Consider the following 27,345-nt stretch of genomic DNA (forward strand, 5'->3'; position numbering starts at 1 on the left):
CTTGTCTTGTTTAAAATCCTCGCTGCAGCATTTTTTACCAGCTGAAGGCTCTTGATTTTGGACTTCGGGAGACCGGAGAGAAGTGCATTACAGTGATCAATTTGGACTACTTTCTATCCTATGGTTATGGATTTTAACGCAGAACGATGCGTTTATTCGAGGAATCAACTCCTTGCCCTGAAGAATTCTCGTGCCGGCGTGAAGAGGGGGCCCTATCGTGGCTGCTAAGGTGAAGGCTAAGCGGCGAGCGGCGTTATAAGTCTTCGGTACCGTCCGTAATCATGGTAAATGTGAACTCTCTACCAAATAAGACCAACAAACTGGCTGTGCCGGTGAAAAACATCAAAGCGTAAAGGGAGTGCAGTTTGCTGTGTTTTACAGAAATGTGGCTCCCGTCTGGCATCCCGCTTACGTCTAGCTACCCGGCTTCAGCGCTGTTAGGGCAGACAGAGACACAAAAGCCTGCGGGAAGGACTCGCTATCTATGTGAACACGAGGTGGTGTAACCCTGGGCACAAAGATTTCCATCTGCTGCAGGGACGTCGGACTTTTGGCCTAGCGTGTGACGTCATCCACTCTGCTGTTGCTAAACTACAACACAGCACCCTGAGGCCATCCTGTTCATCTGTTAATAAACAACTAAAGGATACTGCTGGAAGTGTGAATTTCCCTACAAGGATGAATAAAGTATCTATCTATCTATCTATCTATCTATCTATCTATCTATCTATCTATCTATCTATCTATCTATCTATCTATCTGTCTGTCTGTCTGTCTGTCTGTCTGTCTGTCTGTCTGTCTGTCTGTCTGTCTGTCTGTCTGTCTGTCTGTCTGTCTGTCTGTCTGTCTGTCTGTCTGTCTGTCTGTCTGTCTGTCTGTCTGTCTGTCTGTCTGTCTGTCTGTCTGTCTGTCTGTCTCTCTCTCTCTCTCTCTCTGTCTCTCTCTCTCTCTCTCTCTCTCTCTCTCTCTCTCTCTCTCTCTCTCTCTATCTAATCTGGAACAAGAGGTCCAGATAGGTATTTATTTCTTATTTCTGCCTTGATAAACAGAATCAACATTTGAAAACTGCATTTTCTACTTCCTTGGGTGTTCTCTGTGAGATATAAAAATCGGTCCGATGATCTGAAACCTTTGTGAATGATAAACAAACAAAATCCAAATAAAATATTTATGACACTTTAGGTGTAGCCTTGCTTCATCATGACATGAGCCACCTCAGTGGAATCCTGGTTATCCTATAAAATCTCAACAATTACAGGAGAGAAGAAGAATGTCAGGGAAAGTTTCTAACCGCTCATGAAAAAAAAAATCCCAGATCGACGCTTGATTTAAGGCCTCTTTGTCAAAACGAGCGCGAGGCTGTCATTAAAAGACGACGACGAAGAGTCATCACTGCGTTTAGTTTCACCTCGTCAAAATATTAATTCCTAGGTGTGTTTGTGGCGGCCCTTGTAATTTTCCCTGCCTGATTCTTCTTCTTTTTTTCCTTTTTTTCTTAAATGTCTGTGATTCTTATAGTCAAGACTAGCTTGATTGCAGAGTTGATAGAAGTACTCGTAGTCTGAATGCTCCCAAATGGAAGTACCGATACTTAATCACGTCAGAAATGAAGCTCAGTTTAAAGGAAAAATACTGATTAAGCAGCTTACTGTCAGGACCAGAACGGAAACAGGACCCAATTGCGTGACGTTTACCGCAAGTTTTATTGAAGGAAAGAGGAAGGGCTGCGCCCACGATCCGGTGTTCGCTGGAGGCGGGAAGCAAGTCGCTCTCGGATTAGGACTGTGATCCGAACACGGAAGTGGATCTTCCGTAGCAAGCGATGGCGGGGTCGGGGACGGAAAAACTGGTCGGTAGCCGGGACTGGGAGAGGAAAACGTGGTTGGGGTCAAGTCAAGTCATTTTTATTTGTATAGCCCTTAATCACAAAGAGTCTCAAAGGGCTGCACAGGTTATTGCACAGACTATTATTAAGACTATTATTACACCATCCCCTGATCTGGGACCAACATGAGGGCAAGGAAAAACTCAAAAACCTCAACATGAGGAAAATGAAGAAACCTTGAAAGGACCGCACATGTGGCATCCTCCTTTCAGGATTACCAGACAGCAAAGGATGTTGCAATCACAAATAATACAGAGATAGTGTCCCCGAAAAGTATAAATTAGGGTCGGAAACGAGTCGTAAGCCAGGACGGGAGAGTAGAAGTAGTTGGGAACAAAAATGGGTCGTAAGCCGGGACGGGAGAGCAGACGTGGTCGGGATCAAAACAGGTCGTAGCGGGAGACAAACGGGAGCAAAAACAGAACAGGTGAGAGTCGAAAAAGTATTGCCTTGTATACACAGAGGTTCGCAGACGGACTGACGACAGGGGACTGACAGGACTGGGTTTAAGTAGGGACAGGGAGCCAATCAGAACCCGCGGCGGTTGGCGGCAAATGAGCGGGCACAGGTGATTCCCATTGGTAATCATGACACTTACGTTAGTAAAAAGTATGGACTTATTAGTCCATCAGTTTTTCAACTCTTCCTCTCTCTGTCAGGCTTTTGAAAAAAAATAAAGAAAATCTTATTATTTTTTTAACTAAACAGCTGGTCTTACACTCCGATGGTAATACAGTTTTTGTCAAGACCAGAACGGTGACAGGACCCATTTGCATTGCGTTTCTCACAAGTTTTATTCGGAGAAAGAGAAAGGCTGTCGCCTATGATTGTCAGGACCAGGACAGTAAGCAGAACCCACTCGCGTAACGTTACCCACAGTTTATTGGGGAGAATAGAAAGGAGCGCTCACTCGATCCGGAGATCGTTGGTCGTGGGAGTAGATTGCTCGGAACGCGGAATTGGTCAAAATCAAACAGATCTTGGCAAAAGCAAAACAGGAGCAAAAACACAGCAAAAAACTGAGATTCACAGGGCTTGGCAAAACAAGAGCAAATTCACAGGAAAAACTGAGATTCTCAGGGCTTGACGTGTCATAACAGAGTTTTGCAGACGCTCCGACAAAAGGCGACTCACAGGACAGTGTTTAAGTAGTCAGGGAGCAATCTGTCAAAGAGTTTCAGCTGGTGTCAATGGCTGGGGCCAATTGGGCGCCCTGGCAACCATGGCAGAAGCTGGCGCCACACAGCGGGGGCCAATCGGGCGCCATGGAAACGTGGCAACGATCCAGTGATTGCTGGACACGGGAAGAAGGTCGCTCTGATACTCGGATTGCGCTCCGAACGTGGAAGTGGATCTTCTGTGGCAAGCGATGGTGGAGTCGGAGACGGGAAAAAAAAACGTTCAGTAGCCGGGACAGGAGGGCAAAAACGTGGTTGGGGTCGTAAGCGAGTCGAAAGCCAGAATAGTAGAGAAGACGTGGTCGGGGACAAAAAGAGGTCGAAAGCCGGGACGGGAGAGTAGACGTGGTCAGGATCAAAAAGGGTTCGAAGCCGGGGCACAGACGGGAGCAAAAAAAGGGACAGGTAGGAGTCTATCATAACTATCATACCATTATTCATTTTTATTTTGAAAAAAATCCTAGGTCAAGAAATGTGTATTTATTTTAATCCATAGGTCGCCGCCATGTTTGTCCGGCATCTTGCAAACAAAAACCGGTGCCACAGAGCACAGCGTAGCAGCATTAGACAACAGTGCCATCTTGTGGTCAAATATTACACACCGGAGCTTTAATAAAGAACAGGATAAAACGCTAGATCAAAATTTCAAAAACATAACAGGGAAACAATACAAAACTGTGAACAACGCAGTGTTTGAAATAGTCCGCTGCCTTGAAATGGTTCAGTCCATTTGATTCCTGGCACCGCTCGCCCCATTCACCGCTCTTTTTTGGCTTGGCTAGTGTCCGTCGGCGAGGGATGGTTCGGTGTACTACAGCTGAGAGCATGTTATACAGTTGTTATGTTGAACAAGTACAGTACTTTAGCGCTCGTCTTGGAATCAACAGGTCGTAGGTTCGATTCCCGGCTCCTCCGTGTTAAATGTCAAAGTGTCCTTGGGCAAGCAGCTGAATCCCTCATGCCCCAGATAAGCAGGTAGAAATATTGAACTGCATTCATTTAGAAGGGACAGTGTGTATTATTTGTGGTAAAAACGAGTGCTACAAAGCGCACGGAAGAACCGCATTATTTTTCTTCGAATTTGGTTAAGCCAATCGCAAACTTTTTGTATTTTTCAAATCGCTTGTAGCACCAACAATAATGTCATCTTGATTTTAATGGATTGACCCAACCGAGAATTTTTCGTAAAAAATAGCTCATTGATGTGTTTTTGCTTATTTTTGAATTTATTTTAAAAGTTTTTTCCTAACAAAAATATTTGTGTTTCCACTTCCATCTGTTGACTTGACTCTCTGCTCCCTTTTAAATCTTTAACATATTGAATTCATGTCTTAGAAGTGATCCACCCTGTTTTTGTTGAAACCAGATATGTTTTTGTAATCCTTTCGAAAAGGAAAAACCCACAAAAATCGAATAAAAGCGGAAGTCATTCCGGAGCGCCGCTCCTTTACCCGTCATCGCCCCCTTGTGGACACAAGTAAAACTCCTTGAAATCACACACTCGCGCTCCCAAAACAAACAACACACGCATTGAAATCACCAGCTGTTGTCCTGCCATGATGAAAACACCGAATGCGAATTTATAATCATTTGGAATCTTTTTAAAACTCTTCCTATTCTCATTTCAAGTCCCAGGAGTGCTGATATATGCGCGCAAACGCGAGGATTTAGTTTTCTTTTTTAAAATGCAAATTTGTTTTTCACTCGGATAAGTTTGGCGGAAGTACTTAAGAACAGGATTGGAACTATTCTCCTTTTTTTAAAAAACACAAATAAACGAAAAGACGATTTTTGGACGTGTAAATCTATCAAAAACAAATTATTTTTTTAATGAATTGAATTAACGTGTGTTACGTTTCGTTGCACGCTGTAATTTTTAATGACGTGCCAATAATCGTTTTAATATTTTAAACATCATTAATTAATATATTAGTTAACTATTTACAACTTTATCACTAATATTTAATTGTCATTAAAATAATTTTATTATTTTAAGTCGTGAAGTATTTTATTCTGTGTTTTACCATATCAATCTTTTAAAAAAGACGTTCTTCTATTTCGAATTCCGCTTTTTCTTTTTTTCTTCACGCGTACCTGAAGCGCACTCGCGAACTGTCAATCAGGCGTGCACGCGCGTATACCCGCGCACGCGGGTGGAGCAGGAGAAACGTCTCGTTAAAATTTAAAACACTGTAATTCACCGGGAATATAACTAGGTATTTTTTTGCGATAATTGTTGTAATTGTAATATTATACTTAATTGTTGAAAAGCTCTGTTATTGACAAGAGGGGGGGATTTTTTTTTTGCGCGTGCAAACACGTTCGTACGAACAACACACACACACACACACACACACACACACTCGTGTTTTAGTTTTTATTTCTATTTCTTTTTTACGTGGGAATGTTCTCGTGCACTCGAGTTTTTCTGTCATTAAACACGAAAAGTTTCAATTGGATCACATTTTCCGTTTTCATTTGAAAAATAAATATCTAAAAAGCGTGTTTTACAATTACTGTTATGAGATCATTTCGATTTAATGTAAGTCATTTCCATCTGACACGTTGGACAAAGGGGAAAGGGGGGGGGGGACAATAAACTTCATTTAATTCCGTAAACTAACGGAATTCAATTTATGTATCTCCTCGAAGCTCATTTTTCCGATTTTTTTCCCTCAAGGTTGTTGCCTTTTACCGCATAAACGCCAACACATTAAAAATCGGTAGAGTTTATCACACGCTCTATTTCAACACAATATGTCCCCAGAAATTGGAAACAAAATTAAAAATGTGCTTTTTTAAAAGCTCAAATGGCAAACTTTGACCCTAAACGCAACTCCAATGTGGTCAGTCGTTGGTCGTGATGACAATTCCGGCTCTTTTTAGTGAGGCGGCTTTTTCGGCTCGACTCCCAAACGACTTTTTGGATTTTGTTGTTGCTTCAATCGATATATTACCAATAATAACGTCAAATCGAGCGTAAAATAAATCAATAATTCATTCAAAATGTATTATTCTACAATATCGTTAAAATATTATTATAATATATATATTATCCACGCTACTATGTTCAGGTGCATCTAGTAGCCTACAGTGAATCTTCCATTCAAATAGGAAACTTATTTGTCCTCAGCAAATTTAAAGGGACAGTGCACATTATTTAGTGCCCCTTAGTGATACAAAAAACTTTTATTCAGCAAAATATGAATAAAAAAAAAAATTGGATACTAAGCTGTCAGGACCAGAACGGAAACAGGACCCAATTGTGTTACGTTTCTCACAAGTTTTAGGAAAGAGGAAAGGGTTGCACCCACGATCCGGTGATTGCTAGGCGCGGGGAGCAGGTCGCTCTGAACGCGGAAGTGGGATGAGCGATGGCGGTGTCGAGAACGGAAAAAAACGGGTCAGTAGCCGGAACAGGAGAGCAAAAACATGGTCAGGTCGGAAACGAGTCGTAAGCCAGGAGAGGAGAGTAGACATGGTCAGGATCGAAAACAGGTTGAAGCCAGGGGACAGACAAGAGCAAAAACCAGGTGGGAGTCAGGGTTGAAAAAGGCTTGCCTCGTGTTAAGTGAGGTTCGCAGATGGACTGACAACCGGTGACAGAAAGGGGTGGGTTTAAATAGGGACAGGGAGCCAATCAGAGATTTCTTTTAACACAGTGGAATTTCCACTTACGCTGCCGTCATGTTTGCCTGGCACGATGCCTCCACGCTGTGTACTGTGGCCCCTCGCTCGCACCGGACAATATAGTGCCATCTAGTGGTCAAACATTTCACACTGGAGCTTTAAATTCAATCAATATGTAATCCCTAAACTTTAACCCTTCCTAACCTCCATCCCAAATTATCAAATCTTCACTGCTCTAAATGTACTATAAAAATAACACACTTTTAGATCTTTACATACAATACAACCTTTAACCGATTTAGACTCAAACTCCACAGAAGCCCTGAAAAACACGCAAAAATATAATTTGAAATGTGTAATTATCATTCAAATGAGTCCAAATTTGACTCCTTTTTTCCGCTTTGACGCCATTCTTTTATAAATACTATTGTTTCCTCCTCTAGACACAGAGACACCACCCATATAAACCAATCACGTATGCCTTCAATAAAATAAGTGTCTTGAAAGGGGCCGGCTCTTCATTGGTGGGCAGTTGGCTCCCATCGTTCACGTCAACGAGCCGCCTCATTGAGCCATTTCGTTCGTGAACAAGCCATGACGACAATGGCTGGTGTCAATTGTGCGGTAAAGTGGTCTGCTACTGTGGCAACACCAACAATTGACATAACACCTAAAAAAAAAGCTCATTCTGCAGAGCTGAAACCAAAAATATAAACATTTTAATGTTTCTAAACAAAAATTGTAGATCAGTGTTCCCTATGGCAACAGAGACAATTGATACTTAATTTGCATCACTGATTTAATTTCATAATATTGTTCAATGGGTGGTACTGTAGTTGTCTGGGTGACATCTTTAGCAGTATTTGTATTTTCGTTGCATTGCTGCTTATTTCTTTTGACTCTCTTGATCTGAAACTGTTTTTGAGGCCGGGTCCAAATAAAGGGGAAGCAGGTATTAAGGCAGAGGTGCTCAAAAAAAGGATTGCATTTGATCACAAAATTAGGAACAAAGTAACAAACGAACAAGGGGGCATCAAGCAAATGACATGTCCATACAAAATCAAACCTGACAAAGTACAAACCAAAGCAAAGACCCATACCGAAAGGGGAAAAGCAAGGAACAAAGTAGCAAACCAACAAGTGGGCTATAAACTACTAAGACAATGTAAAACAGGAAACAAAAAAACACATACATTTGCTATAGCAATGGCAGTGGAAATGACATTACCCGACAATGTGTGCTGTCCAAAATGTCTTTATACAGGGTCAAAACAATTAAGGACATATGATTGGACATACCAGTGCCAGTTCCAAACCCAGTTGGTGCTATTTAGTGGAAGGTAGTGGACCAGATCCCAGCAGAAAAGGTTGTAATAGAAAATGTTCTATTTTATTTTTCTACTTTAATAGTTTGCAATACAGTATCAAAATGAAGTATTTTTAGGGCCTGTAATCTTTGTGCTGTGTATATCAAAAATATGAACTAACTCAAAAGGGAGGGTTAAAAGATTCAAAGATTAAGAAAACTCTGAGCCAAAAGTATCTGTATCGATTGATACCGCCCAGTATTTACTTGGATTGGACCGATACCAAAAGTTCATTCATTAATTCAATAAACAATAGTAATTAGAATAATAAGCATAATACATGAACTATAATAAAAACATGCATTTTCAAAATATTTGTAGGTAGATTAGTTTACATAGAGACTCACCTAGAGGGAGCTGGCATGATTGTCCGTCATGTTCCTGCAACCCCCTTTTTCCCCTTGCTTTTGTATCATGGTAGCTTCTTTTTCCCCTTTACTTATTTTATTTTCTTTTTCTCTAAACACCACTTTCTTCTATTCCTCTTCTTTCTTTTACTCACCATTTTCCTTTCCCTTTTGCTCCTTTTCCCCCTTCTTTCTCTGCAAAAAAAAGCTTGGCAGAAAAAAAACGAGAGGCAAAATGGTGCAGTTTAGTCACCTTGAGTCAGTAGTTTGTATTCTTCCTTGTGCTCTGTAGTACTCGTTTTCAGTTGCACTACACAATACAGTGGCATCTAGTGGTCAAATATTACACACTGTCCCTTTAAACTTGAACCAAAACGGTCGTTTGGGAAGGTTTATTCACGCACAAATATTCAATCTCGCTTCAGAATGAAGCAACCGCGGACTAAAGTGTTAGTTTTGAGTCCGGATTTTGTCGTTTAAATGATAAAAAAGCGGTAATCTCACGCGTAGGGCGGCAGCGTTTTCCCCCCCGCTTATTTTACGTGCCCGCTCACGAGGCGCGTGCGCGCGCGCGCTCCTGGCGCAAAGTGGGGCAAGCCGCCGCACAGCTGGCGAATGATCGATTTGCGCACACGCGCAGCGGGGAGGGGCGGTGCTCGCGCGTTATACCTGCCGCCGCCCCTCGTCGCCGAGCCGCACTCGCCGCTCGCCTCTCCTCCTCCTTCTTCTCTCCTCCTTTCTCCTCCTCTCTTCGGCGGCATCCTCAAACTTGTTCCAAACATATTTCACGCAGGAAAAAGAAAGAAAAAGAGTGAGAAAAACGGTTTTCTTCCGCTTTTTTTTTCTCAGCTCAATGTGGAACTTTTGATGGAAAACAAGAGGTCGACCCACTGCTAACTTGACAGGTACGTTCAGCTCTCATTTAGCTTTATTTAACTCTATTTACCGCCCCCCCCCAAACCCCCTTCCTTTTCATCATTTTTTAAGTCATAAAGCTAATAAGTGCCGCTTCAAGGATTTCCCTTCTATGAAAAATAAATAGCATGAATAGCAATAGGCAGACCTTCCTTTCACTTAAAACCCACACCGACCCAAAGTGGCTTCTTCTTGTGCTTCTGGGATTTTTAATATTTTATAAAGCGAGAGAGGGGAGGAATCATAAAATAGGAATTAAAAACTCGGCTTTCATGGTAAATATAAACGGCGGCTTTCAGCATGCATTCATCTCTTTTTTTTTAGCGGAATAAAAAAACACATAAAGGAAAAAAGAGGCCAACTCACGCGCACTCACCGACAAACACGCTCATTAATAGAACGTATTCAATCAAAAGGTTCATTGGATTTTTCGTATTTTGAAAAGGGAAGGTAAAAAAAAAGTGGATTTTAATCTCTTTATTGAAGTTTTCTTCGTTTTGTGAGCTCGAATGAAGGTTTGACGGAATTCATATTTGGAGATGTGGTCGAAAAGTTTTCCAAATTGTGTGTTGAGCTCCGGTTACAACTGATATATAGTTTATTTCTTTTTATTTCTTGTTATTTTATAATGTCTGAAAATAAGAGTTTCAGAGTCAGTCAAATTGCATTATTCTATGAATTGGGCAAGTTTGGATTATAATTTAGAAAATAATCCAAATTGTATCATTTTGGCTCTAGACATTCACCTTGTTCATCTCCAAGAGTAAGGTGTCAATTATTGAATTGACATAAGGCATTCTTAACCCTCTTTTTGTCCTCATTTTATGGGAATGTGAATAAAAACATATCATTTTTTAATGTTGGATCTGTTACAGGTTAAAAAAACCACAATTTAGTGGATTTTTAACGGGTTTTTAACAACACAGAGGTGGGTCATTTTGACCCAAAGACAACAGGACCATTAAAAGGTTAATATTTATTATATTTATAATTTTGTGTTGATGTTTCCACTTCATAAATTGCTCTCAAATATTTACAAGAATGATCGTTATTGTCATTGATAACAACGTCATAAATAGTGTTTGCAACTAGATAAGACAGTACGATTAGATACAAGAGCTTTATTCTATGAATTGCACAAGTTTTGATTATAGTTTATAAAATAATCCAAATTGTATCACTTTGGCTCTAGACATTCACCTCGTTCATCTCCAAGAGTAAGGTGTCATTTATTGAATTGACATAAGGCATTCTTAACCCTCTTGTTGTCCTCATTTTAAGGGAGTATGAATAAAAACATCTCTTTTTTTAAATGTTAGATCTATTAAAGTTTAAAAAAAAAAAAAAATTTAGTGGATTTTTTTTAATAGGTTTTAACAACGCAGAGGTGGGTCATTTTGACCCGAGGACCACAGGAGCATTAATAGGTTAATACTTTATAAATCTATAATTTTGTGGTAATATTTTTACTTCATAAATTGCTCTCAAATATTTTTTAGAATGACCTTTATTGTCATTGATGTTGTAAATAGTGTTTACAACATTCGTACAAAATAACTCTGCTTGCACCTTGTTTGAAAACATTATCCAAGAAAAACAAAATGAGTATCAAAAATCTTCATTAATTCCAGGAGGGAGAAAAGATATTTATTGATAGGGGACACAAGCTCAAGTACTATCCTTATTTTATAAATTGCATCCGATCATCTAACCCCACACAGTGAAATGAAATGCACAGAAAAATTTGATTTTTTTTTTTCCTGGAAAGCTGGTATGGCAGTTTTTCTTGAATTTGTCTTAAAATATATGATATGGCTCGCCATGGTAAAAATATCATACAAACTTAAAAATAAAGAAAATAATATACAAATGACATTAGAATAGGCAAAATTAATAAGGGAGTGCTTGCAGACAGGCCTAAATTATAAGTGCAGCAGAAAATAGTGCAATTAACAATGGCATTAGCTGCAACTCATTGCAAAATATAACAGTAAAGAAATGAAGCGATAACATAGCGGATAAAAAGAGGACTGTTCTACTAAAACCGCGTCTTTATGTTTCCTCTATGGCTTGACACCATTATGATGCAAGAGAAGAACTGCTTTTTAATTGTTGGATTGACATGAGGCGTTCGATCTTCACTTGAGCTCGGATAAAATCAAGGATTAGTGGATTTGGGATTTTATAGAATCTCATTAGATCATTGCTATGGAATAAGTGACGAGAGGGAGACATTTTATTCTTTAATTTGCAGTTATTATTGAGTTGTCGACAATATTCCATATATATATATATATATATATATATATATATATATATATATATATATATATATATATATATATATATATATATGTGTGTGTGTGAATGAATTAAAACTTTATTTCAAACATTAAAATAAAAACAGAACAAAAACAATAACTCAACAACAAAATAGTGTTACATATGTTCAAAAAGGGGTAGTAAGAAGCAGATGCTTATTTTCCCTACCACTTCATCTTCTCTATTAAATACACTAATGATAATAACAACAATAGTAATTAATATTGATAATAACAGTTATGATATAACAATAGCAACAATAACAACACAGTTAACCATTGTTCTAGACACACTATTCCCAATCTCTCATATCACTCATACCCCATTTTCTTCATCTCTGTATTCCGCCAGTAATGTTTTTTTTGTATTTAAATTTGAACACGTGAATAGTTGGACATTGTTTGATCTCGTCTCGTAAATTGTTCCAAAGTTTGACTCCACACACAGACACACACATACTTTTCCTGGTTGTTCTCACCTTTGTCATTATGAATTTACTACAACCCCTTAAGTTATAATTTCCCTCTTTCCGAATGAATAATTTATGGATGGTTTTCTGGAACTATGTTTTTGTTGACCTTAAATAGCAGTTGTGCAGTGAAAAATTTGACTAAATTATCCAATTTTAATCATTTGGACTGCAGGAATAAAATATGAGTATGATCTCGATATCCTACCCTGTGTATGGTTCTAATTGCACGTTTTTGGAGAATAAAAAGGGGTTTACCAGTTATATTGAAATAGTTGGATATTTTAAAGACACGAGTACGTGCAAGATTCTTAGCCATTTAGAAAATCCAATTGCAAATCCAAATTCTGTTTACTTGAATTGGAAGAGAAGCGATAACAGGATTAAGATTTTGTAAACGTTTCACAAATTTGTCTTGAAACCTCTCTGTTCTCTGCTCATATTCAGACATTCAACCAAACTTAGGTCTGAGCGTGAAGCCTATACCGGTTTAGGATTCGTTGATTTTGTCTGGGTTGCACGAAACACACACATTTGTCTGCAGCATTTCGGTCATCCAGGCGATTCGCCAATATACAGAGTTCTATTGAGCAGGCGTGAGGCTTTCACTCGGCACTGAGACCGAGGAAACCGAAGGCTTTTAGATTTTGCACGCGTATCGCTACCTTTGGATTTATACTCTCATTTTATAAAGCACACATGCACGTTTTGAGATAAGAGCTGGCTTTTGATTAATTAACATAGGATTGTTTTTTCTGGACTGGGGTTAAAAACCAATAGAGGGTTAAGGTGGTTAAGGTCTTCACCGAAGGTTGCCAGTTTTTCATGATTGCCGCTGCGTTACCTTCATTCGAGTAGATCCGATGTCATGGCGGGATCATAAGAATTGACAAGAGGCTTTTATTTTTGACGGATTTAAACATAAATTCGGCCTAACGGCTGTAAAATGTTCAGGTTTTCTAAAAGCTACCGTTAAGGTCTGTGATGCATTTGATACTTGGGTAACAAAATCTATGACACAAGTTCTGTTGTAAAAAGTTGACAGTGAACAAAATCATTTTCTTGCACAGCATAATCGGATACAAATGTAGTCAATGTTGCCTTCAATGACTTTGTAAGGTACACCTGCATTCTATAATACCACTATGTACTTGATACGAAGCATTTACTATTGACAGAGATTAAAAGCAAAAAGAATCTCTTTTGGTGATCTATACCAGTGTTTTTCAAGCCTTTTTGCACCAAGGTAGACTTTTATTTATAAAAAAAGTTCCGAGGCACACCGTCCGTCGAAAATGTTTGAAAATGAAGTTATGTCAAATATTTCACTGTACTACCTCATAAGCAGATAATAGTATATAAAAGAAGAAAATAATACTTAAAATAAAAATGAATGATGTGTTTTATGTATGTTTTTATTTTTCACAGTGCAATCTTAAACTGCTTCGTTAAACAAATTAAGTTTTTTTCAAAAAAACGTATAAAAAAGTTAAAAAAAGACTCTACTGCCACCTACTGATATGGATGACTATTACAGTTCCTCGTTTGAAGATTGCAAAATTACTGAATAATGGCCCGATTTTTCGGAAAGATAAAATTGGGCAAATTCCAGCGGTACACTAGACAAGGTCTCACGGCACACTGGTTAAAAAACATTTATACATACAATGCATACTTTCAATCATTTTTTTCAACCTATTTCAGCCAATGCTCACATTTTTCAATAAAAAAACTCTTGGGGCGCACCATATGCCTAAACTGTTGGACAATGAATTGCCGGCACTTGTTTCACGTTTTTTCTATAGATTAGATTCATCGGTTTTTCATGTTACTGTTGTTTTGGATTTTACCGTAATTATAAATTTATTGTATTTTTATCCTATTTTTCTAGGAAAAAAATAAATACTTAAAACGAGTAGAATAAAACATTTTTCACAAAGTTCTTACTTTTTTCATTTGTATTCATGAAAATAATATTGATTAAACTTATGCACAGGGAGTGCGTAGGGTTACTTTATCTTGATTACTTTCAATTACTTTTGGTTTACTCCAATGCCAAATATGCTAATAAAAGACTAAATAAACTAAATATGAATAAAATGATGACTCACAACACGTGGTAAGCTTTCTCTCCTGGCTTTGATCTCTGGCAAAACTAACATAAAATGCGACAGAAACAACATGAAAATAAATCCAAACAGCTTGCCGACATCATTTTTGCTGTTCCATGTTTTCCGTTACTCCCCAAGCCTGCACAAAATTTAATAATTGTATTCATATTTAGTTTCTTTTGTCTTTTATTAGTATATTTGGTATTGGAGTAATCCAAAAGTAATTGAAAGTAATCAAGTTAAAGTAACCCTACCCAGCCCTGCTTATGCACCAAATGTTCATTTAGATATATATATATATATATATATATATATATGAGTACTTTTTGCAGTGCAATTTTAAACAGTTTCATCAAACAAAATAAGTCATGAACCTAATGTCCCTGTACGACCACACGGAGAGATAAATACTATATGAAAGAAAAAGGGTCATCTGCTGCCACCTACTGATATGGATGAATGTAACCGGCTGATCGCTAGAAGACAGCAAAACTAAAAAATAGCATGCTTTTTTTTACAAAAACAAAATTGAGCACTGTCTTTTGGCACACTAGACGAGATTTCACGGCATATTAGTTTCCCTTCAGCACACTGGTTGAAGAACAGTGCTTTAAATCAGTGTTTCTCAACCTTTTTTAGTCGGAAAAAATCTTGGGCACACTCTCTGTCAAAAATGCTAAGATATTCACTCAATTTTCTTTTATTTTAAAGCTTAAATGATCATGTCGCCTACATTGACAGTGTAACATTTTTATCATTGTTTGTGGTCACCGTGGAACTGGAGGGAATACAGGTTATTTATTTTGGTTTTACTACATATTTGTTTTCTTTTTGTAAAAAAATGATAAAATAAAAATAATACTTAAAATGAGCAAAAAGATCTGCCAGTACAATGACTTTTTATTTTACTACATTAACTTTTTCTGTTTTTTTTTTAAATAAGACGTTATCGATCCAAATGAGTACAACTAAAAGCAATATTTTTACACTGATTAATTGTATTATTTCTATTGGGGTACAATCTTGAACAGCTTCATCAAACAAAATCAGTTATTAAAAACATTTCTCTGTCACGTTGCCATGGCGCCCAGTTGGACCCGCCCGTGTGGCGCCATATGCGGCTCGTCGACCGATTGGCTTTTATTCTATTCAACCTGAGTGCTCTGGGGCGGCAGTAGCTCAGGAGGTAGAGCGATCGTTTTAGGATTAAGGGATCCCAGTTCGAATCCCGGCTTGTCCGTGTTACATGCCGAAGTGTCCTTGGGTAAGACACTGAATCCCCAGTACCCCCAATAAGCAGGTTAGCGCCTTACATGGCTGCACAGATCACGGCCGCTATTGGGAAATGTGAAGCACAATGTAAAGCGCTTTGGGAAGTCATTGACTTGAAAAGCGCTATATAAATGCAGATCATTTCATTTCATTGCTCTCACTCTTCCTTTGTCAGTCCGTCAACGAACCTCTCCCCCGCATGACGTGGGTTCTGACTCGGTCCCGTTTCCTGTTGGTATTTCCTGTCCGGTATTGTTCCCGTTTATTTTGTCCTGTTTAATAGCGGTTTCCAGTTTTGTTCCCGTCTATTTTTTGTCCTGTTTATTATTCTCTCCAGTTTCCGTTCCCGTCTAGTTTGTCCTGTTTAATTTTGATATCCTGTTTCAATATCAATCCTGTCGGTCCCGCCCTGTCTGATATCGACCCCATCCGTCTGATATCTGTTCGGGCAATTGGTGTCGATCTCGTCGGTCTCGGGCTTCCTATCATTCCACGCCAGACCGCTGCCTAACGTGCATGACTGCCTATTTCCCATAAAAGAAAAGCTTGTGTGAGAAACGTCACGCGTTTGGGTCCTGATCAGGTTCCGGTTCATGACGTTCCCTGACTACCTCGTAATTAATATATAAAGGGTAAAAGAATAGGAAACTGCTGCCAGGTGGATGAATGTTAAAGGTTTTTGGCTGTCCACTGAAATATAAGGAAATAGAATAGAATAGAATATATGATAGATTATACCTTTATTGTCATTGTTACAACATGGGTTGAATATATTGTGACAACGAAATTGGACGTGGCACTCCAGTTCCACATTTTACAGTGAGGATAAAGAAAACAAAGAGATAAAGGAACAAACAAGATGTATGTACTGTCCTTGCTGCATAGGCTTTGTTTTCCTCCGGAGGGGGGTGTATGAGGGGGTGAGGGACAGACAGAGATGGGCGGATCCAACTAGATGTTTGATCTTACTGTACACACGGTCCAGTGTTTTTTCCTTGTTTGCTAATATAATGAAGAATGGCAGGCTTTTTATATGGAAAGTTAGAATCAGGAAATTTCTTGCGGCACACTAGACAAGGTCTCCCGGCACACTGGTTTAAAAACACGGCTTTAAATGATAAGGTACATGCATCTGTGTATAGCCAAACCGACTCCAATATAAGAGTTGTGTAATCATTATTTTTTCAAGTGTGACTAAAGTCAAGGTCAAATGAAGGGTTCAATAATGGAATGCTAAGTATAGCCTACGTGCATATTTGGAAACATTTCATCGCCTTCTCGTTCTTGTAAGAATGTACGTGATGCAACGTTCTACGGGTTTTAATCGGTGTGATCATTGTGGAATGTGTGAGGGATTGTATTTAATTGAAACATGTCACGTATACTTGTGTACATGTATGCAGATGATGTACCAATGTTGGTATGATCATCATTGGTACTGTCAGGGTAGCATTTCTTTCTAGAGATTCGAGAAAAACAGGCTAAAATGATATATCAAAATATTTCTTGCATTTTGCATATTGCCAAAGGTAAACCCTAACACAAGGGGTCAGGAACCTTTTTGATCCAAAAAGCCATAAAAGCAAAAAATGTTTTAAAAAGAAATTGAGAGAGCCGCATCATTTATTTTCAGACAAAATTGAAAAAACTGCCAAACACGCTCTCTAGACAAAATCTAATTCTTCAGCACATTTTATTTCACTGTGTGTCATTTGATCTCATCTCATCTCATCTCATTAGCTGCACCGCTTATCCTCATTAGGGTCGCGGGGGTGCTGGAGCCCATTCCAGCAATCATCGGGCAGTGGGCAGGGGACACCCTGAACTGGTTGCCAGCCAATCGCAGGGCACACGGGGACGGACAACTTACTTGCTCATTTACACCTAGGGACAATATGGACCGACCAATTCACCTGAAATGCATGTTTTTGGAATGTGGGAGGAAACCGGAGTGCCCGGAGGAAACCCACGCAAGCACGGGGAGAACATACAAACTCCGCACAGGAAGCTGGATTTGAACCCACGCAGGAGGTTCCCAAGACATGAACTGTGCCGCACATGCGCTAACCACTGCCGTGCTGCCCGTGTGTCATTTGATGATTTCATCAAATGTATGAAATGATAATAATGCCAAAATCTTGTGTCCCAAATCAATGTAAATATGCCATTTACAATTTGTCTTCCACCTTAAGTTAAGAGTGTTGAGGCAATTTTCTTCCATGAAATTTGTCCTTAATAATGGTTTCAAAACAATGTGCATGCAAAGTTCTTTTGTAAAAATGTCACAAATTACTGCAAATGATAAGCATTCACTTTCGGTGTAGACTGCACTGAGTGAGAGAGAGAGAGAGAGAGAGAGAGAGAGAGAAGGAAGTGCCTTGCGCTGTGTGCAGGGATCCGCCCACCTGTACTGCTTACCCAATCAAATTTGTTGGCCAGCGTTTTTATACATCAGTTTAAATGGTTTCTTATCGAACTTCTGCATTAAGTTGCTTCGGCTTTATATGGACCAAAATCGGGATTCAAGAAATGCCAAACATTTCTTAGTTTCCATTTTATTTTTCGCTGGCAACTGTGTGGACAGCAAAGTAAGAATTTTATTGTGCAGGGAAACGGGGTTCTTTACTGTGCATATGACAATAAACACTTGGAATTGAATTTAGTTTAAAGATAGACTCGTCATAGAAACATCAAGATCGTTCTAAAACAAGATACCGGGAAAATATAAAGCCGCATAGCTCACCTAAGTTCTCTTGCAGCCATCACATTCAATAATGATACGTAACCATGGTCTTCTTACAACCGTGAGTGTAGTCAATCCAGGAGAGTCAAATATTTACAAATACAGAATAGTAAAAAATGTTTTCTCTATGCCGTAGTGCAACCCAACGTGTGATTCACATTCATCTTTTTTGGCCAATTGCAGGCTTTGTTTCGCCCCTTTAGTCTATGCGAGCCCGTAAATGATAAAAAGGATCCGCCCTCTTTACCTCCGAATAACTTTAGCCAATAGTGACTGATTCAAATGATGATTGACACATTGGTTAGGAAATGAAACGCCGGTATATAAATCCCAGCATACACCACGGACGACTTCGCCTTCGGGGGAAAATCCAGTCGGCGGCTGCTTGGCTTAGTTGCAAGACTTTGCGACTTAATATTATCCATATATAAGGCGCACTGTATTATAAGGCGCATGGTCAGCTTTTGAAAAAAATAAAGGCTTTTAGGTGCGCCTTATAGTGCGAAAATACGGTACTCATGAAAAGAGCCATATATGGCTCCCGAGCCATAGGTTCGCTACCCCTGCCCTAACACCTATTCGGGTGCCGACCCTAATTAAAACACCACTCCCTCAATTCAAGGTATCAAAATCATAGCCAGCCGACAACACGACCCCATTATTAGCCGACATATCTTCTATAATCGTAGATCTCATTAGCCGGTCTTGCCAACTGTAATGCGTCCCAGGCCGGAGATAAACAAAGTATGCGGAGTAGCAGGTTTATAAAGTGACGTGTTTCCAGATCGGATGAGTAGGAAAAAGGAAAATGGGTCAAACCGTGCGAGTGTTTTGTTGTCATAGAAGAGATACTGATTTTACGAATGCAAAATAAAAACCTCAAAGGACTGATATTCCTCAAGGCAGTGTTTTTCAACCAGTGTGCCGGGGAACACTAGTGTGCCGCTGGAATTTGCCCCAAAAAATCAGGCCATTATTCAGTATTTTTGCAATCTTCAGACGAGGAACTGTAATAGTCATCCATATCAGTTGGTGGCAGTATATTTCTATATACTTTTTATATAGTGGAAGTGGATCTTCCGTGTCGAGCAATGGCGGTGTCGGGAACGGAAAATCAGGTCAGTAGCCAGGACAGGGAAGCAAAAACGTGGTCGGGGTCAGAAGCGAGTTGTAAGCCAGGAAAGGAGAGTAGACGTGGTCGGGGACAAAAGAAATCGAAAGCCGGGACGGCAGAGTAAATGTGGTCAGGATCAAAAACGGGTCGAAGACGGGGGACAGACAGGAGCAAAAACAGGTGGGAGTCAGGGTCGAAAACGGTTTGCCTAGGGTTAATTGAGGTTCGCAGACGGACTGACAGAAGGGGACGGATAGACGTGGGTTTAAATAGGGACAGAGAGCCAATCAGAGTCCGAGGCAGTTGGCGCCAAAGGAGCGGGCACAGGTGATTCACATCGGTATTCAAGACAACTTTATATGTTTGTCAAAGGCAGAGCAGTTACAGTATAATTTAATTATGACTAAGCGTTTCCAATTCCATCCGCCATCTTCTCCTGTAAATGAGGAGCACCGGATTATAAGGCGCATCTCCTCAAAATAGTCTTTTGTGATATATTTGTTTTATATTAGGCGCACTGGACTATAAGGCGCATGGAATTTCAACTATAGTAAAAGCGAGGGTTGCGTGAATAATAAATAAATGTGTTTGAATTAAAATTTGCTAATAAATTGTAGCAACAATTACCCAAAGGAGGGCACTGGAAGACCACTCTATATGTTTGTCAAAGGCAGAACAGTTACAATCGCATTTAATTATTGTCAAGAACCAGGACTGGATCAGGACCCAAACGCGTGACGTTCTCAAACAAGCCTTTTATTTTACAGGAATTGCGGAGTTATGCACGTTACGTAGCAGTCTGGCGTGGAAAGACAGGAAGCCAAAGACCGACGAGATCGATTCCAATTGTCCGAGTTGATACTCGACAGATGGGGCCGATACCGGACAGGATGGGACTGGCTGGATAATGAATCAGGATATCGAAAATAACCAGGAGAAACTAGACGGGAACGAAAACTGGAGAAAATAATAAACAGGACTAAAATAGACGGAAAGAAAACTGGAAACCGAAATTAAACACGACAAAATAAACTGGAACAATACCGGACAGGAAATTCCAACTGAGACCGAGTCAAATCCCACGTCTTGCTGGGCAGAAGTTCGTCGACGGGCTGACAAAGGAAAAATGAGAGCACTTAAATAGACGGAAAGCCAATCTGTGAATGAGCCGCAACTGGCGCCACATGGGCGGGGCCTATTGGGCGCCATGGCAACCGTGACAATTATGACTACTCGTTTCCATTTCCGTCCGCTATCTTTTCCTGTAAATAAAGCGCACTTGATTATAAAGCGCATTTTCTAATTTGTGGCCAATTCGGGGTTTCTAGGTGCGCCCTATAGTCCGGGAAATACGGTATTTTTTTCATTGCGATCGATAGGAATCGAGACATTGCCGAGCAAGTCGCCGGGCTCCAGTAAGTCAAAACGTGTCTTTTGTGTTCCTCATTCCTCTTTGCCTCTTACAGTAAAAACAATTGAAGGGAAAGTCACACTTCTTTATCTTAATCTCATTTTCTTTTTCGTTTTTTTGAGTGAGTTGTTGTTGTTTTGTTTTGACCCGTTGGGGCCAATTACTTGCGATTTGCTTTGTCTATCCGGGACGGAATAACGCTTCCTTTGGAATGGCTTCAATCGTCAAGTTTTATTCCCGTTGCGGGGAAAAAGAATCTCACTGGGGAACCGCGGATAAACGTGTATGTGAGAATATTTCGACACTAAACGTGTAACAAAATCGAGCAAAATGGCTGACTTCCTGTCCATTTCGAACACATTTTCACTCCAACTTTCATTTTTTCCTATTTTAGTGAAGCTATCGCGGAACCAATTTTTGTTGGTGGTATCTTAAATTTAATATATGAAAGGGTAGAAAATGTCTACCTCTTTTTGCCTGGTGTACGTTTTTCTGTCATGACCAGCATTCAGGGTAGACCCAATCGCGTAACGTTTTCTTGAAAGAAAGAGGAAGGGCGGCGCGTGCGATCCGATGCTCACTGGACGCGGGAATCAAGTCAGATTGTGATCCGAACACGGAAGTGGATCTGCGCAATGGTTAGCGTGTCACAGTTCTAAGGTCATGGGATCAAACCTTTCTGTGTGGAGTTTGCATGTTCTCTACGTGCTATCGTGGGTTTCCTCGGGGCACTCCGGTTTCCTCCCGCATTCTAAAAACATGCATGTCAGGTGAATTGGCCGGTCCAAATTGTCCCTAGGTGTGAATGAGCGAGTGAGTTGTCTGTCTCTGTGTGCCCTGCGACTGGCTGGTAACCAGTTCAGGGTGTCCCCTGCTCACCACCCGAAGATAGCTGGGATGGGCTCCAATACTCCCGCGACCCTACTGAGGATAAGTGGTGGAGATAATGGATGGATGGATGCTCCGGGACAGGCAACACAATAGGAAGCAGGAAAAGGGAGTGATTTTATGCTCGTTCCTGCGTTGTTGTTTTTTTTGTTAGTTTAGCAACAAAATAATAAAAATTAAGAATAGGCCTGTTTCAAATACGTTCCAAACGCTCACCCAAAATTCTCTGTTCCCCTTTGTTTCTTTCTCTCACCTTCTTTTGCTCTCTCATCCTTTTTTCCTTTTCTCTTTTTTCTTTTTGTTCTCTCTCTCTCCCTTTTTCTTTCCCCTTCTCTCTTTCTCTCCTCTTTTCTCTCCTTCCCTCTTTCTTCGTTTTATTTCTCTTTGGATTTCTTTCTTTTGCTCTTTTCCCCCTCTCTCACTATTTCTCTTTTTATCTCCTTTGTTTCTCATGTTCTCACTCTCTTTCTCTCTCTGTCTCTTTTCTCCCTTTCTTTTATTTCTTTCTCTCTCTTTTTCTTTCTCTCTAATCTACTAGTCCGACCCTCGAAAGAATGTTTGTTCTATTGTGCGGCCCCCGAGTTATAATGAATTTGACACCCCTGGTCTACAGGCAGGGTTGGGTAGGGTTACTTTAACTGGATTACTTTCAATTACTTTTGGATTACTCCAATACCAAATATGCTAATGAAAGACAAAAGAAACTAAATATGAATTGTTAGTAATTCTAGGGGGCGCCCTAGAGCTAATATTCGGATACATGAAACACTGCCGTATTGTTGCATTCCATAAGGATTCATAAACACGTCGACTTCTTTCTTGTCCCACTTTGCAGGGAATGATATCTTAGATCAGGGGTGACAAACTCATTTAAGCTCGGGGCCACACATTAGAACAAACATTCTCTCGGGGGCCGGTTTAGTAGATTAGAGAGAAAGAAAAAAAAGAGAGAGAGAAATAGGAGAAAGATAGGGCGAGAAAGGTAAAGAGGGTGGGACAAAAAAACAGAAAGAGAGACAGAGAGAGAGAGAGAGAAAAAGAGAGAGAGAGAGCGTGAGAAACAAGAGATAAAACAGAAATAGTGAGAGAGGGGGAAAGAAAGAGAAATAATGAAATCCAAAGAGAAATAGAATGAGAGAAAAAGAGGAGAGAAGAGAGAAGGAGAGAAAGAGAAAGGGGAAAGACAGAAAGGGAAAGCAATAGAGAGAGAAAGAGAGTAAAAGAAAACAATGAAGAGAGGGCAAAAGAAGGGAAAAAGACAGAGAGAAAGAGACAAAAAGGAACAAAGAAAGAGAAAAAGAGACAGAGAGAGTGAAAGAGAGAGAGGTAGAGAGAGTGAGGGAAAAATGGAGGAAGAGAGAGAGGGAAAGAGAGATTAGAGAGAGAGAGAAATACAAGCGCAGCGTTTGTGAGAGGCATCTGGCTTTGGCAACATCAAGTGGACCTATTTCAACCTACAGCTCTCTTTCTCTTGCGCTTCTCTGAGCATTGTCAAGCGGGCCGGATCGAATCCCCTACGGGGCCTGATTCGGCCCGCGGGCCGCCTGTTTGACGCCTGTGTCTTAGATCAAGCCATTCATTTGTGTCTTTTAGCGTCTGGATGATGATGGCAGGCTTGCGTGGCAAAGAGTCCAATTATACCTGCGGTAGGCCGGGAACTAAATACCTGTTTAGATGCTTTTTACGAGACTGTCGCCAGTAAATAAGAGGCCTGTCTAGCGCGCGCGCTTTTGGGGATTCCACCTCCGAATTTTACGATCGGTATTAAATGATTCACGCGGGGTTTAGTGCCACTTCTTCTTCTTCTTCATTTTTCATGTGTTTGAGTGGCCTGTTGTTGCAAGTTCGAACGCTATTTTTGATAAGTTACTGAGCATGTCTGAGCATTTACCCATCTCTTTCTCTGTCTCTCTCTCTCCCTCTCTCTATTCCTTTTCACATTTTTTCTCTCTTTCTATCAGGCTCTTTCCTTTTCTTGTCCTCTCTCTCCTTTTCTCTCCTCTCTTGCGCTCTCTCCCTTTCTCTCTCTCTCTCCTTTTCTCTCCTCTCTTGCGCTCCTTCTTTTCTCTCTCTCTCTCTCTCTCTCTCTATCTATATCTCTCTCCTCCTCTCTCTCTCTTTCTCTCTCTCTCTCTTTTTCTCTATCTATATCTCTCTCCTTCTCTCTCTCTATGTCGTGCTCTTTCCTTTTCTTGTTATTTTTCTCTCTGCTCTTGCTCTCTCTCTCTCTCTCTCTCTCTCTCTCTCTCTCTCACCCTCTGTCTCTCTTTCTTTTTCTCTCTTTCTCTCTATCTCTATTTTTTTCTCTCTCTGTTGCGCTCTTTCCTTTTCTTGCTCTCTCACTCTCTCTCTCTTGCTCTCTCTCTTAATCTCTCTCCTTTTCTCTTTGTCTGTCACGCTCTTTTCTTTTCTTCTCTTTTTCTCCCTTTCTCTCAGCTCTCTCTCTCTTTCTCTCTGTCTCCGTCTCTCTATCTTGTTCTCTCTCTCTCTCACTCACTATCTCTTTCTCTATCTCTATATGTCTTGCTCTCTCTCTCTCTCTCTCTCGCTCCCTATCTCTTCCTCTATCTCTATATGTCTCTCTCTCTCTCTCATATATATATATATATGTATATATATATATATATATATATATATATATATATATATAAATGACTACATTTTGTGCAGGCTCGGGGAGTAACGGAATACATGGAACGGCAAAAATGATGTTGGCAAGCTGTTTGGATTGATTTTCATTTTGTTTCTGTCGCATTTGATGTTAGTTTTGCCGGAGATCAAAGAGATCAAAGCCAGGAGAGAAAGCTTACCACGTGTTGTGAGTCATCATTTTATTCATATTGCGTTTCTTTTGTCTTTTATTAGCATATTTGGTATTGGAGTAATCCAAAAGTCATTGAAAGTAATCCAGTTAAAGTAACCCTACCCAACCCTGATAAACGCAGATCATTTCATTTCATTTCATTTCAGTCCGAGATGGGTTCCTCTTGCCTTTCCGTCGGATTTCCAGAAGGCTGATCCTTATTACCCGGGCTCAGCTCATTGTTTGCGGGTCCTCAAAAGATTGGCGGGTCTCCGCAAGCGAGATCAAACCCCAAACAAAAGTCCGTCATGCCGCTTTTGTCACACTAGGCCTCATAAACACTCCGATCGGGCTACATGCTAATGCTAACGTGTGGTAAATATCAGTTTAAAATCACGATTCTAATCACATGAGCTCAAGGCTTATTTTCCTCCATCTATTGTCCTTCCTTCGTTACTTTGTTCCATCCGCAGAGGTTTTTTGGGAATCCTTTCCTTGTTTTTTTTTTTTTTTTCATTATTACGGAGGAGGAGGGAGAGTTTTTGGGAAAGCGCATCCGTCTGAGATCAGGTTGTTAATACCCACCCACGTGCCGTAACACACACACGGCATCTTTATCGAGCGTTTTGTTTCCAGACGGATGAGTGACGCCTCCTTTGACGAGGGATTAAAACAGCAAAGGGAAATATGCCGATAAAAAGCCGACGTTTCTATAAGTCGACACCCTCGTTTTTCTTTTTTATTTATTATCTTATTTTACTCGGGGACGCTTTTTCCGCTTTTTGTTTGCCACGGACGCTCCGATGGAGTGTTATTGTTTCTTATTGGGAAAATCAAAAACAAGAATTGGTCCAAAATCTATTGGGCCTGGGGTTAAGATGTCAATCATTATGTTAGGCCGGTCGGGCTTCTCTCTCGCTGTTTTTTTTTTTTTTCTGTTTTGTTTTTCTTCGTGAAGAATCTCCACAGAATGCGACTATTTTTATTCAAATCATTATTTAGATCAGGGGTGTCAAAGTAATTTTAACTCGGGGGCCACACGATAGAACAAACATTCTGTCAGGGGCCGGACTAGTAGATCAAAGAGAAAGAAAAAGAGAGATAAAGAAATAAGAGAAAGAGGAAGGAAAAAGGAGAGACGGCGGGACAAAGAAAGAAAAAGAGAGAGAGGGAGAGAGCGTGAGAAACAAAAGATAAAAAGTCGTGAGAGAGGGGGAAAAGAAAGGGAGAGGGAGAAAGAAATCCAAAGAGAAATAGAAAGACAGAAGGAGAGAAAACAGAATAGAAGGCGCGAAGGGTATGAAGAGAGAAAGACAAAAGAGAGAAAAGGAAAAAAGGAAGTTAGTGAAAAAGAGGTTAAAAGACACAGAGAGAGAAAGAGACAGAGACAGAGTGGGAGAAAAGGGGTGGAAAAGAAAGAGAGAGAGTGAGAGAGAGAGAGAGAGAGAGAGAGAGAGAGAGAGAGAGAGAGAGAGTGTGTGTGTCACAGTTGCCATGGTGCCCAATTGGCCCCGCCCATGTGGCGCCAGCTGCGGCTCGTTGAGAGATTGGCTTTCCGTCTAAATTAAGCTCAGCGCTCTCATTATTCTTTGTCAGTCCGTCAACGAACCTCTGCCCCGAGAGACGTAGGTTTTGACTCGGTCCTGTTTTCCTGTTGGTATTTCCAGTCCGGTATTGTTCCCATTAATTTTTGTCCTGTTCGGGTTCCAGTTTTGTTTCCGTCTAGTTTCTCCTGTTCATTTTCGATTCCCTGATTCGTTATCTATCTTGTCTGTCCGGTCCTATCCGGTATCGATCCCATCTGTCCAGTATCAACTCGGGCAATTGGAATCGATCTAGTCGGTCTCTGGCTTCCTGTCTTTCCACGCCAGACCGGCTGCCTAACGTGCATGACTCCCCATTTCCCGTGAAATAAAGGGTTGTGTGAGAACATCACGCGATTGGGTCCTTATCCTGTTCTGGTTTCTGACACCAATAAGACCGGTTCGGCGGCGATACGCAGGCGAAAACTGTGGAGTGGCTGGCCGGTTCATATATTTCTGTCCTCTTTACGCAATTAGAAAACAACTAAGCGCTTTGAAGACGACTCTGTGTTCGTTACACCTCCTTGGCGACTCCCACACTGTCAGGCCGACATGAGAGCGATCACCTTATTTCCCCGCTAATTGAAAGCCACACTCGCTGCGCGGTGGGGGGAGAAGAGCGGAGACTAATTGGATTTGTAAAGGGAAAGATCTTAGGGGATATTTGCCCAACTTATTATACGTTTAATGTCGGAGAGGCGATTACAAGCCGCGCTCTTCGCGTGAGGTCGTTGTTAAAACACGCAAAGCATCCATCCGTTCCGCCAAAAAGAAGAACAGCATTGTAAAATTGTTAATAATATACACTAAAATGACAACAATTTCCATGCTTGACAGTGGGGCGAATAAGTACCGTAAATTCCGGACTATAGAGCGCACCTGATTATAAGCCGCACCCACCACATTTTAAGGGGATAACCGCTTTTGTACTTACACAAGCCGCACCTGTACATAAGCCGCATACGCCCATATTAAAACATGTAACACAATCACAAAATTAACCCAAACCTGACCTTGAGTCCCGTTGATTGTAGCTGAATATGAAGTACACAGTCCACAAAACAACAAATGAAAATGAACGCAAAATGATACCGGTACTTAAAGTTTGATGCAGACCTGCAGAGTCCGGGTCCCGTTGAAAATAATCCAAGGAAAAAAAAATTATATTTCCAAAGGTAAGGGTGGGAAAAATATATATCCACTATTATATCCGTTGCGTCCACAAACACGTCTCACCTTTACTCCACTTCCCATCAGCCCCCGTTGTATTCGCCCCTTCCTTTGGATTCGCCCGTGGAAAACATATC

General features: G+C 40.4%; 1 protein-coding gene across 1 annotated transcript in view; it reads left to right on the forward strand.

Moving 5' to 3' along the window:
- Positions 1–9,121: 9,121 nt before the first annotated feature.
- Positions 9,122–27,345, forward strand: part of satb1b (SATB homeobox 1b) — a 121,447-nt gene continuing 103,223 nt past the window's right edge. Inside the window, exon 1 of the mRNA XM_088327517.1 lies at positions 9,122–9,312. The gene's annotated coding sequence lies outside the window, so the exon portion shown is untranslated. The remainder of the gene's footprint in view (positions 9,313–27,345) is intronic.

This window comes from Urocampus carinirostris, chromosome 2 (genome assembly GCF_059441175.1).
Source record: "Urocampus carinirostris isolate Australia breed hairy pipefish chromosome 2, RoL_Ucar_1.0, whole genome shotgun sequence".
In the NCBI taxonomy this organism is placed as follows: Eukaryota; Metazoa; Chordata; class Actinopteri; order Syngnathiformes; family Syngnathidae; genus Urocampus; species Urocampus carinirostris.